The sequence below is a fragment of the Podarcis vaucheri genome, assembly GCF_965113315.1.
Source record: "Podarcis vaucheri genome assembly, chromosome: 4".
In the NCBI taxonomy this organism is placed as follows: Eukaryota; Metazoa; Chordata; class Lepidosauria; order Squamata; family Lacertidae; genus Podarcis; species Podarcis vaucheri.
The window spans coordinates 59,689,070-59,698,725 of record NC_138762.1 but is presented as its reverse complement, the minus strand read 5'-3'; the positions used below and the strand labels follow the sequence as shown (position 1 = coordinate 59,698,725).

Here is a 9,656-nt window from a genome sequence, read left to right as displayed (position 1 = left end):
CCTCTTTACTTCTTCCCGCAGTCTCTTCTTCCTTCATATCTTTGTAAAGGAACTGCAAAGGGAAGCTACCTCCTCTATTTTCTGCATCTTGCATCCAGTAAATTTCAGGTTGTGTGGCTGATGGGACCCCTCTGGGAGGGCTTGTCCATTGTGGCTTTACTGTGAATACTATGGCTTTACTTTAAAAAAAAGAAAAAGGCGATCCAAATTGTAGTAACCTGCATTCGGCAAATCAATAGGTATTACATACCTATAACTCCTCACATGAACCGAATTGGATTTAAAAGGTCAGAAATCTAAAATGATAAACTGATATATTCTTAATGTAGCACTAAGTTATTTAAGATTCATTATTAGGGTGACTATAGTAGGGGCTATGTATATCTGTATCATCATATATTTATTTACTGCATGTTTACAAAAAATACAAGAACACCACATTTAGCACCGGGAACAGATGATGATGATAATGATGATGATGATGATGATTATTATTATCCTTCCTCCCAAATGACCCACAGGCATCAGGGGAAAAGGCAATAAAAACAATCCAAAAATTTGGAAAATGTTTCAGACAAACCAAGTATCTACACAGCTAAAAATTCCAAAGTTGCTAGAAGCAATGTCTTTTGACAATGCTTGGGTAAACAGGAACGTTTTAAGCTTTTGCCTCAATGTTAATAATAAGGGGGACAGATACAGTTCACCAGAGAGGAGTGGACTCCATAAGCCGGGCACTGCTATGAAGAAGCCCCCATCACAGGGCAGCACCAGCTGGGCTGCACCAAGCAAAGAATCTCAACATTCATCCTAAAACCAAACAGGTTTCTGTGAAAATGCACCTTAAAAAGACAATGCTGACAACAGACACAGTGAACTTTTCCAAAAGCCAAGTAGGATTTCCAATAGTAATAGACAGCTTTTGAACAACATGTCAGGCAGCTGTAGTTATAGAGTTATCTAGTCTTTCATATTATGTTACAGGCTATGAACGCTGCAGGTTGCGCGTTTTCGGGTTGTGGACCGTGCCGAACCTGGAAGTGCCGGAACAGGTTACTTCTGGGTTTCAGCGCTCACGCATGCGCATAACCACAAAATGACATCACACGCATGCGCAGAAGTGGCGATTCAGGCTACGAACGCTGCGGTTTGTGGACGTGTCTCCCGCACGGATCACGTTCGCAGCCAAAGGTTTGACTGTATATACATTTAAGTTTATTTTTATGCTGCCTTTCAGCCAGAGGAGGCCCCCCCCAAAGTGGCTCAGAAAGGATAATACAAACAAAATACAACTTTCAAAACTTTAAAACAAAATTTTAACACTTCAAATATTTTTTTATGATCTTTCATTTTTAATATTTGTATTCCACCCTTCAGCTGTAGATCTCAGGGCAGTTTGCAGCATAAAAATACAAGATAAAAACACAAAATACATAATAAAAACAAGAACAAACCAAACCAATAACACCACCACCCACAGGAAACCCAATGAAAGCAGTAAGAATTGAATTTGTTTTCTCTTCCCCACCCACCCTGATTTGCGCAAGCAAGTCCACAGCTGACTTGCATCCTTTTTATCTATGTGATTTACTTACTGTAACCAATAGATTCTTGTTTATTGTTTTTTATGCTATTTTACTGAGATTTCTATTTTCATGCATGTTGTTAGGAACCTTGAAATTTCCATTATGGGATGTAAAGTTTTTCTTCCTCCACAAAATGTTTTTACACACACACACGGATTTTCATTATGAAAGAACCATTGGCAGATTATTCACTGAAGAATTGCATTACTTGAGAAATACAAAGAATCCTTCTTTCATCTCACTGAAATAATTTTTTTCTTTGTATCATTATACTGCGTGTTTAACACTTTTTAACGTCTGTAGGCTTAAGTATCATAACTCCTTGGAAACACTGTTGTTTTTTAATCCTCCATTTTAAAAAGCTACTCAATGAGAGTTCTGAAATGAAGTTGTGTAAATATTCAATGACTGAGACAGAGGAGTCATCAGGGTATAAGGAGGAGGAGCTGAAGGGGGCAAGGTTCTGTGCCAATAACTTAATCATAACCACGTGAGTAATTCAGGTTTGGGGATGGTTTCCCCCCCCCCTTTAAGGGTATGAATCAAGTTAAGTTTGTTTTGCTGTGGGTGAAGAAAAGGAGAATATAATACTATGAATCAGAAAGATGATCAAATATGTGGCAAAGACAGCTCAATTATAGTTGCTGCCTTTCCTCTCAAACTGTCTATCCTAAGAAGTCAGAATTTTGCTTATCAACAGAAATGATAGTTTTCAGTTTCCAAGATTCCCTATAACAGGAATGGACAGAAGGTAGATCAGAATTTACTGGTCTCTGGTTGATTTGTAGCAGATTGACAAGGTTCTCTGGCTTCCAGCTGTTCAACCAAAACAACAACAATATGACTTTTCCCACCTAAATCAGATTGTTGAAATGAATTGACTTTTCAGGAACTGACTTTTGTGTGAAAGAACTGTGAGCTCAGTTTAGGCCCCCTACTGAAAACAGAACATGATCAGAGGCACTCTTGTTTTTTAATTCTAACTGTATACCTTTTGCACCTGACTCTCGTTGGTAGATCTATCAAGACTGAAGTTTGCCCAACCCTTTTATATTCTTCTCCTCCTCTTATTGAATGTTATCACTAATACATTTTAGCTTCCAGAATATCTTACTGTACTGGGATGCCCTTCTGCCTGGTCGCTGTAGTAATGAAGAATAAATTATAGGGCTGAATGTCATTCTGCCTACAGCAGTCTGAAATTTGTCCAGCTCTGAAATGGATTTTAAAGTCAAACTACAGCAAGTACAGATTTTGCAATGCTTAGAGGAATGAAATTATCATTCTATCAATGATCTTTTAAAATGACGTACACAAAAAATAAAACATTCACTTTGACTTTGACTTGTTTTCCCCCCTTCTCTAGTTGATTCTTGGGACTTTTGCAGTTTGTTATAAAACAGCTTTTAATAGTCTGAAAGGATAACAACTTGTTTTTCATTTGTAATGCAATTAAAATTGTATGCTTCAAAAGGAGAAATAATTATTTCTTTAGGAGCAGTGGGGAACTCATTCTCATAAAACTCACCAAAACTGAAAGACCTGCGAAAACACAGGGTCACCTCACACCTGTACCTCACAGACAAACTTCCAGAATCCAAACCACAGTAAATTACACTGAATAGAACCAATACAACAAATAGTGCAACAAAAGGGGATCTTGCCAAAACATACTTGGCACAATCCAACCCAAGTTCAGTATATTGATGTCTCCTTGATTTTACTGGGATGGCTGAGCACATGCTTAAAATCTCTCCCACTGGGGTGAAAAAGTCCTGAAATACCGGTTGGAATGTGCTCAGACCAAATGAGACACTGCAATAGCAAACATACAGAGAGAGAGAGAGAAGAAATGGCAGCAATGCCCAAATCCATCCCACCCCCAAATACGAAGCTCCACTTGGTCTGGTCCTAATCTGTCAGTCTAACTGACCCCATAGGTTTGTTATCAGGGGAAACCATATGAGGAAGGGCAGGCTAAAAACACACACACGATAAAACAGAAATTTAGACATCAGTAATGAACAATATGGTACTCTGCAAGCATCAAAAACAAACCCAAAGAGTTCACACAGAAGCAGATAAGCACAGAACCAGCAGAAGCTGCCTTATATGGAGTAAGATCTAGATCAGTACTGTCTACACTGACGGGCAGAAACTCTCCAGGATTTCAGACAAGCTTTTCCCCTGCCCAATTTGAGATGCCAGGGATTTGCAGGTGAAGCAGATACTTTACCACTGACCTTACAGACTGGCAGTGCTATGCCAGCAACAGCCACCATCACTGGATGTAGAATTGCAGCACCGGGGCATCTCTTGGCACTAGAAACTACTTATTCACAATGTGTGCTAAGAACAGTCCCGCCCGCCCCCCCACAACATAGAATAAATTATTAGGTACCTAACTAAGAATTGGCAGACACACTTTTCATAATGGAATTGTACCTGGTAGACAGGTCATGGACATAGTGGTGCCATGGTGTCTGTGATGGCTTGCTCCCCCCCCCACCCTCCCCACCTAGCTCTCCGTGATAGAGAGAAAGAGACAGAGAGGCTAAAAAAAAAAAAGCGCAGCCAGCAATCCTTTCTGTATTTACTTAGGTGGGTGAATGAAGTAGGGTTTAATGAACTCAAATTCTGTCCTCCACCCCCCAACCCATCCACTCTCCCCTGCCCCCCACCCCACCTCCAGCTAGAAAGAGAAGGAGAGCGAATGCAATCAGACAGCCTTTCAGTATCCCAGTGAGGGACAATATATAGGATTTTCCAGATTCATCTCTCTCTTGGGGGGGGGGGGGAGAAGGAACAGAGTGAGTATATGACTTCTTACATTGAGTGGTCTTTTGCAAATGCAAGTTAAGGAAGGGTAGAGAATATGTTTTCACCCTTCAAAAACATGTTTATAGGTGGAGAGCCTAATCCAGTTAGTGATGAAAGAATGAAAGAAAGAAAGAAAGAAAGAGAACTCTTTTCCTTGCCTGTCTCCCCGTCTCTAGTAATATGGGCGAGTTCAATACTCACATGACTTTTTCTGCATGCTGATGTGATGCACTTTATATTCTTGAGTGGTTACAGAGGACATTTACTTACAGAAAGGCATACACCTCACACAACAGCTCTACTTAAAAGTAATGCCCTCAGTTTATAAAACAAGTCAACACAGAAACAGAAAACCCTTATTTTTGTTTATGCCACCCAGTCTGAATCTGTGGCTTTGCATGGAGGCATTGGGCAAAAGTCAGACCACAAGTATGCAGTACCACTGTGAGTAGAGAGGGGAAAAAAGATAATGCTTGTATTTTGTTTATGTAGTGTGCTAACCATCACAAAGCTTTTAACAAGGATATCAAAACTAAAACTAAAAAAAATCTGTATTTCTTGAACTAGTTAATCAGTTATCACTTTAAAAGAATATCTCTTAGAAAAATAAACACAGTTTACAGCTATTAATCCTATGTACACGTGTGTGTGTGTGTGTGTGTGTGTGTGTGTGTGTGTACTTCATTCAAGGAAAGCTCTGTGGGACACACATGAACACCACAAGCCCTATTTGGGTGTTCAGTTCCTTGATGTGATTAAAATCATGTGAGGGAGAGCAGCAACCTTGGCTAGCCCTGCCACCTCTGCAGTGCCCCTTTCCCATCTCTGCTGCTTCCGACGTCTTACAGGGCTCATGCCTGCAATAGGGTACATATGAAAGCTTCCCACTCAACATAAAGCTATACGTAATCAGGGATCTGAATCATCTGTGGAGCCTCTATAAGCAGGTTCTAAAAAGAATTGTACAGAACAGTTTTGTACAGCAATGAGACGATTCTTTTTCAAAGAAGTGAAAATATTCAGACGACAGTATTGACGATAGTGCTCTAGATGCCTCTAGATGAAACTGTAGGACTGCCAGCTTTCTATTGTACTGCAGGAACTTATTTTCACTGCATATTTTGGAGAGCAACTCAGACCTAAACTATATGTGGCATGCAGTCATGTGTATCTTTCTGTTTATGGGGGGAAACCATGACTCAGTGGTAGAGCATGTAGTCAGCATTCAAAAAGGGACCAGATTCAATCCTTCCAGGGAGGCCTAGGAAGGACCCCTTTCTGAAACCCTCCCTGGAGAGGTGCCGGCAGTGACAACACTGAGCAGAGCTGATGGACTCATGGTCTGGCTTGGTCTACACCAGTAACCGGTGATTCTCCTGACACCCTTTAAAACTGAAGTTACACACTAACTCTTACGCTTTTCCATCTGTATGAAAATAAGACATCTTTTCATCTACAGTGAAAAAACAGCAGCTGGGGTGTCAATTTTGAGGAGAAAGACTGATGAAGTTACTCTACCATTCCCCTCTATCCCTCTTCTTAAGCACTTTGTATTCTGCCTTTGTTTGTTTGTTTTTTAATGAACACAGGATAAAGATTTACATAACTGTGGTCATGTCTAGTTTGGACCCCCACGCTGAACTATGACCGACACATGTTGCATTGCACTACATCAGGCTGATGGGCTAGCATTTCCATGTATTTTGTGCAGTAGATATACCTAAGATCACCACCTTTTCCCCAAGCAGGGCCTGACAACAGAAATGACACAGGTGATGCTTTTTGATGGCATGAAGATAATATTAAGAAGTTTTCACCTGCTCGATTTCTGCTTTTAAATGTTATTAAAAGGTGTGGGAACTGATCCCAGCACTGCCTCAGTCATGGGGCAAGATTCACTTCCTCTCCCCTTCTTTCCTCAGAGGATGCTCTGCACAGGTAAGTTACCTTGCCTCCAGTTGCCAGTGATGTTGCTCAGACGCAGGGAAACGCACCACATGATGGTGCCTAGTCATGCAATGAGTTGTGCTTCATAATGCAGCTGGGGATGGATGGGAAAGTTATCATTTCATGCAGTGCTGAAGTAGCGTATGGGCCATAGAGAAAGAGAAAGATGGCACTGCAAGAGTTAAAGGTAAAGGTACCCCTGCCCGTATGGGCCAGTTGTGTCGGACTCTAGGGTTGCGTGCTCATCTCGCTCTAGAGGCCGTGAGCCGGCGCCGTCCGGAGACACTTCTGGGTCACGTGGCCAGTGTGACGAAGCTGCTCTGGCGAGCCAGCACCAGCGTAGCACACGAAAACGCCGTTTACCTTCCCGCTATAAAGCGGTACCTATTTATCTACTTGCACTTAAAAGTGCTTTCGAACTGCTAGGTGGGCAGGAGCTGGGACCGAACGACGGGAGCTCACCCCGCCGCGGGGATTCAGACCACCGACCATACGGTCAGCAAGCCCTAGGCACTGAGGTTTTACCCACAGCGCCACCCGAGTCCCACTGCAAGAGTTACTGAGGCTAAAAAGACTATAAACTGTCTGAGATGCCAGTTACAGGAATTTAAGTGCCCTGTACACTGCTGCCTTATGCTACACGAGTATGCTCACACCGTTTAATAGTACATTTATTTTACATGCGAGAAAAACAGAAATGTTGTAGAATGTGTGTAACATGGCACTAAACTCTCATTTGGTATCTAAAACATTCACAAAAACAATATACCGACATGTCGAATGTGCAGATTTTCTGTAACCAATAAAAGCAAACAGTAACAGTGTGAATTATGACATACGTTCATTTCTTTCAGACTTGAAAAAGAATCCCACCTGGCTTAGAATTTTAACATTTAACATTATAATCAAGAATATGTGATTGTATCATTCAGGACCCAAGAAAAAATAATCTATGCAACAACAACAAAATCACACAGGTATTTAAGTCTTGTGACAACTGTTACATTGCAGAAAAATGCAAAAATAGAAGGAAAGGTTAGAGAATATAACAGCTTTCCTGCCTTTCCCACACAACAATCTTCATGTATATACTTACATTAAATTCAGATACCAGATCCACACTAGGCTCTCCTCTAACCATTATTTAGATTAGCACCTAAACCATGATCTGAAGCTTACAAATTTAAAAGTCAAGCTAATGCATACTTTGAACAAAGATGAAAGAGCATGACTTTATCTACTACTGCATATTGCTGGATAGTTATGATCAGTTAATATGTGAGGGGAGAGGCATTCACATGGTCTGATTAGTACCTAGGTCATCAACATTTGCCATCCGTTTCCTCCTCCTTTCCTGACCCTTTTAGATATTTCTTTCTAACACAAGAATGTCTAAATTTGGGTTCCATTACTTCCAAGTTAGTATGAATAGAATATTCAACTGCTTGAATTTTTAACAGGAACTTTGATATATAAATTTAGAGCCCCAAACCCCCACAAAAACCCACAACTCATTGTCTGGTAACCATATAGCTTAAGGGAAATTATTTTCCTATGAAGCTCAAAAATGAGATCTAATATCCTAATATTGAATGGCAAGCTGATAAATACTGGATGTGACTGGGCAGAGCCAAATGTAAAAGAGTGAACAATTATGGTAGGGCATATTCTAAGAATAGGGATGATATAATTGTAAGGAACTTAGAAAGAAGTGTATGAGGAAGACTTAATTATATAAATTGAGTTAAAAGGAATGTTGGGATACCCATAGACCTGAAAAGGTTCATACAAGACAGAAAAGTTTAGAGAGTTAGCAAAGATCAGTCTACAGACTGAAACATATAAGAAAATCAAACTCTTGACAGTCTTATTATGCCTTTAAATGGAGAAATGTTATGTGCTTAGGAGGGGGAGAAGCACTAGTACAGACAAGCTGTTCACTATTTTAGAGCCAAAAATTTGAGAATTATATATGACACAGATTACCTATTCAAAACTACACCAGACTTAAGAGTTACAACAACAAAATACATTTTGAAAAGCCTTTTTTAAAGAGATAAATGAATGCCATACCATCCAAAGGGGGGGGGGAATGCATTTGAAATATTGGTTTGCAAAAAGTATTCATGTGCAAATATGAAGAGCTTGGAGCAAAATGGATGGTTGCTTTTGTATTTCTGGAGACGAAACCTAAAACACACAACACCAATCATTTATTTCTGTGTTGTGTGCACGCACATGTGTGTACTGTTGCAATGTCTGGCTTGCTATAGGTTTAAACTTACTACAATCACTCTAAAACTCCCTGCATGCTAATTTATAACCTGCCATCTTCACAACTACTGTGTGAGGAATGCTTTTTCTAACTGGTATTTAATACTGGGGCTTTAAATATGACCTCAACACCCTCTATACTAGAGCAGGGGAAGGGAGGGGTGGGAAACAGAAGCTAACTGGCCCTAATAAAATGCAGCCTGTTTCTTTAAGGAAAAGTGTCACAGGAAAAGCACAAGAAATGCTACAATCTCCACCCACTGTCATATAAGAACGGCTGCCTACACACACCACACACCCTGCATCCTGAAACCCACCCTCCTTTATAAACCCAGTGCATTAGGTGATGGAAATTCAGGATATGCAACCGCAGTACCTCCTAAGTCATCTCTAGAAAGGCTAACACACGGCATTTTTGTGACCTCTGCCCACTTGATCATGCTTCCCTCTTATATCCTGTGAGTGGGCTGTCTAATCGAGTCAGTGCTTCCCACAGCTCTTGCAGACTGCAGCAGCCGCCCTTCTCCTGGAAATAACAAGCCCTGGTCTTTTAAACATTCCATTCTTCTCTAACACCAACAATGTTTCCTGCTCCCCTTCCCTTCCAAACACCAGGTCTTTCAATACCACGCTCCCAACTCCTGACACCTTTCTTTAGCTATTTAGTGCTTTTAAAACTGTATGCTTGGGGTCTCAAGTAGTTCTTTACACCTTTTCATTTCTGAACTGCAGCTACAGAAAACGTATTTTACTTATACCCCTGAAGTTCTCTGTTAAAGAATTGATACACTTATCAGTAATAATGATTAGGTAAGTGTGCAGTGGTGACTGATTAGACTACTGTTAGCCCCTTGCTATATTTATCATTACCCCCTTGCTTTTCCTTTCCCTCATTTTCAACCCCCTTGTTATTGTATTATTCCTTGTGTTATTTAAATTGTATGTAAAACAATAAAAATAATGGTTTTGTAACATTTTTACGGGGGGGGGGGAATTCAGCAAGGCTTTCCCTGCACAACTGTTTTCAGA

At 40.5% G+C, this 9,656-nt stretch overlaps 1 long non-coding RNA gene across 1 annotated transcript; it reads left to right on the top strand.

Moving 5' to 3' along the window:
* The first annotated feature begins 4,291 nt into the window (after positions 1-4,291).
* LOC309531510 lies at positions 4,292-7,307 on the top strand. Its single transcript, XR_014219345.1, has 3 exons — positions 4,292-4,396; positions 6,258-6,344; positions 7,208-7,307. It is a non-coding gene; the product is annotated as an uncharacterized lncRNA (long non-coding RNA).
* The last annotated feature ends 2,349 nt before the right edge of the window (positions 7,308-9,656 follow it).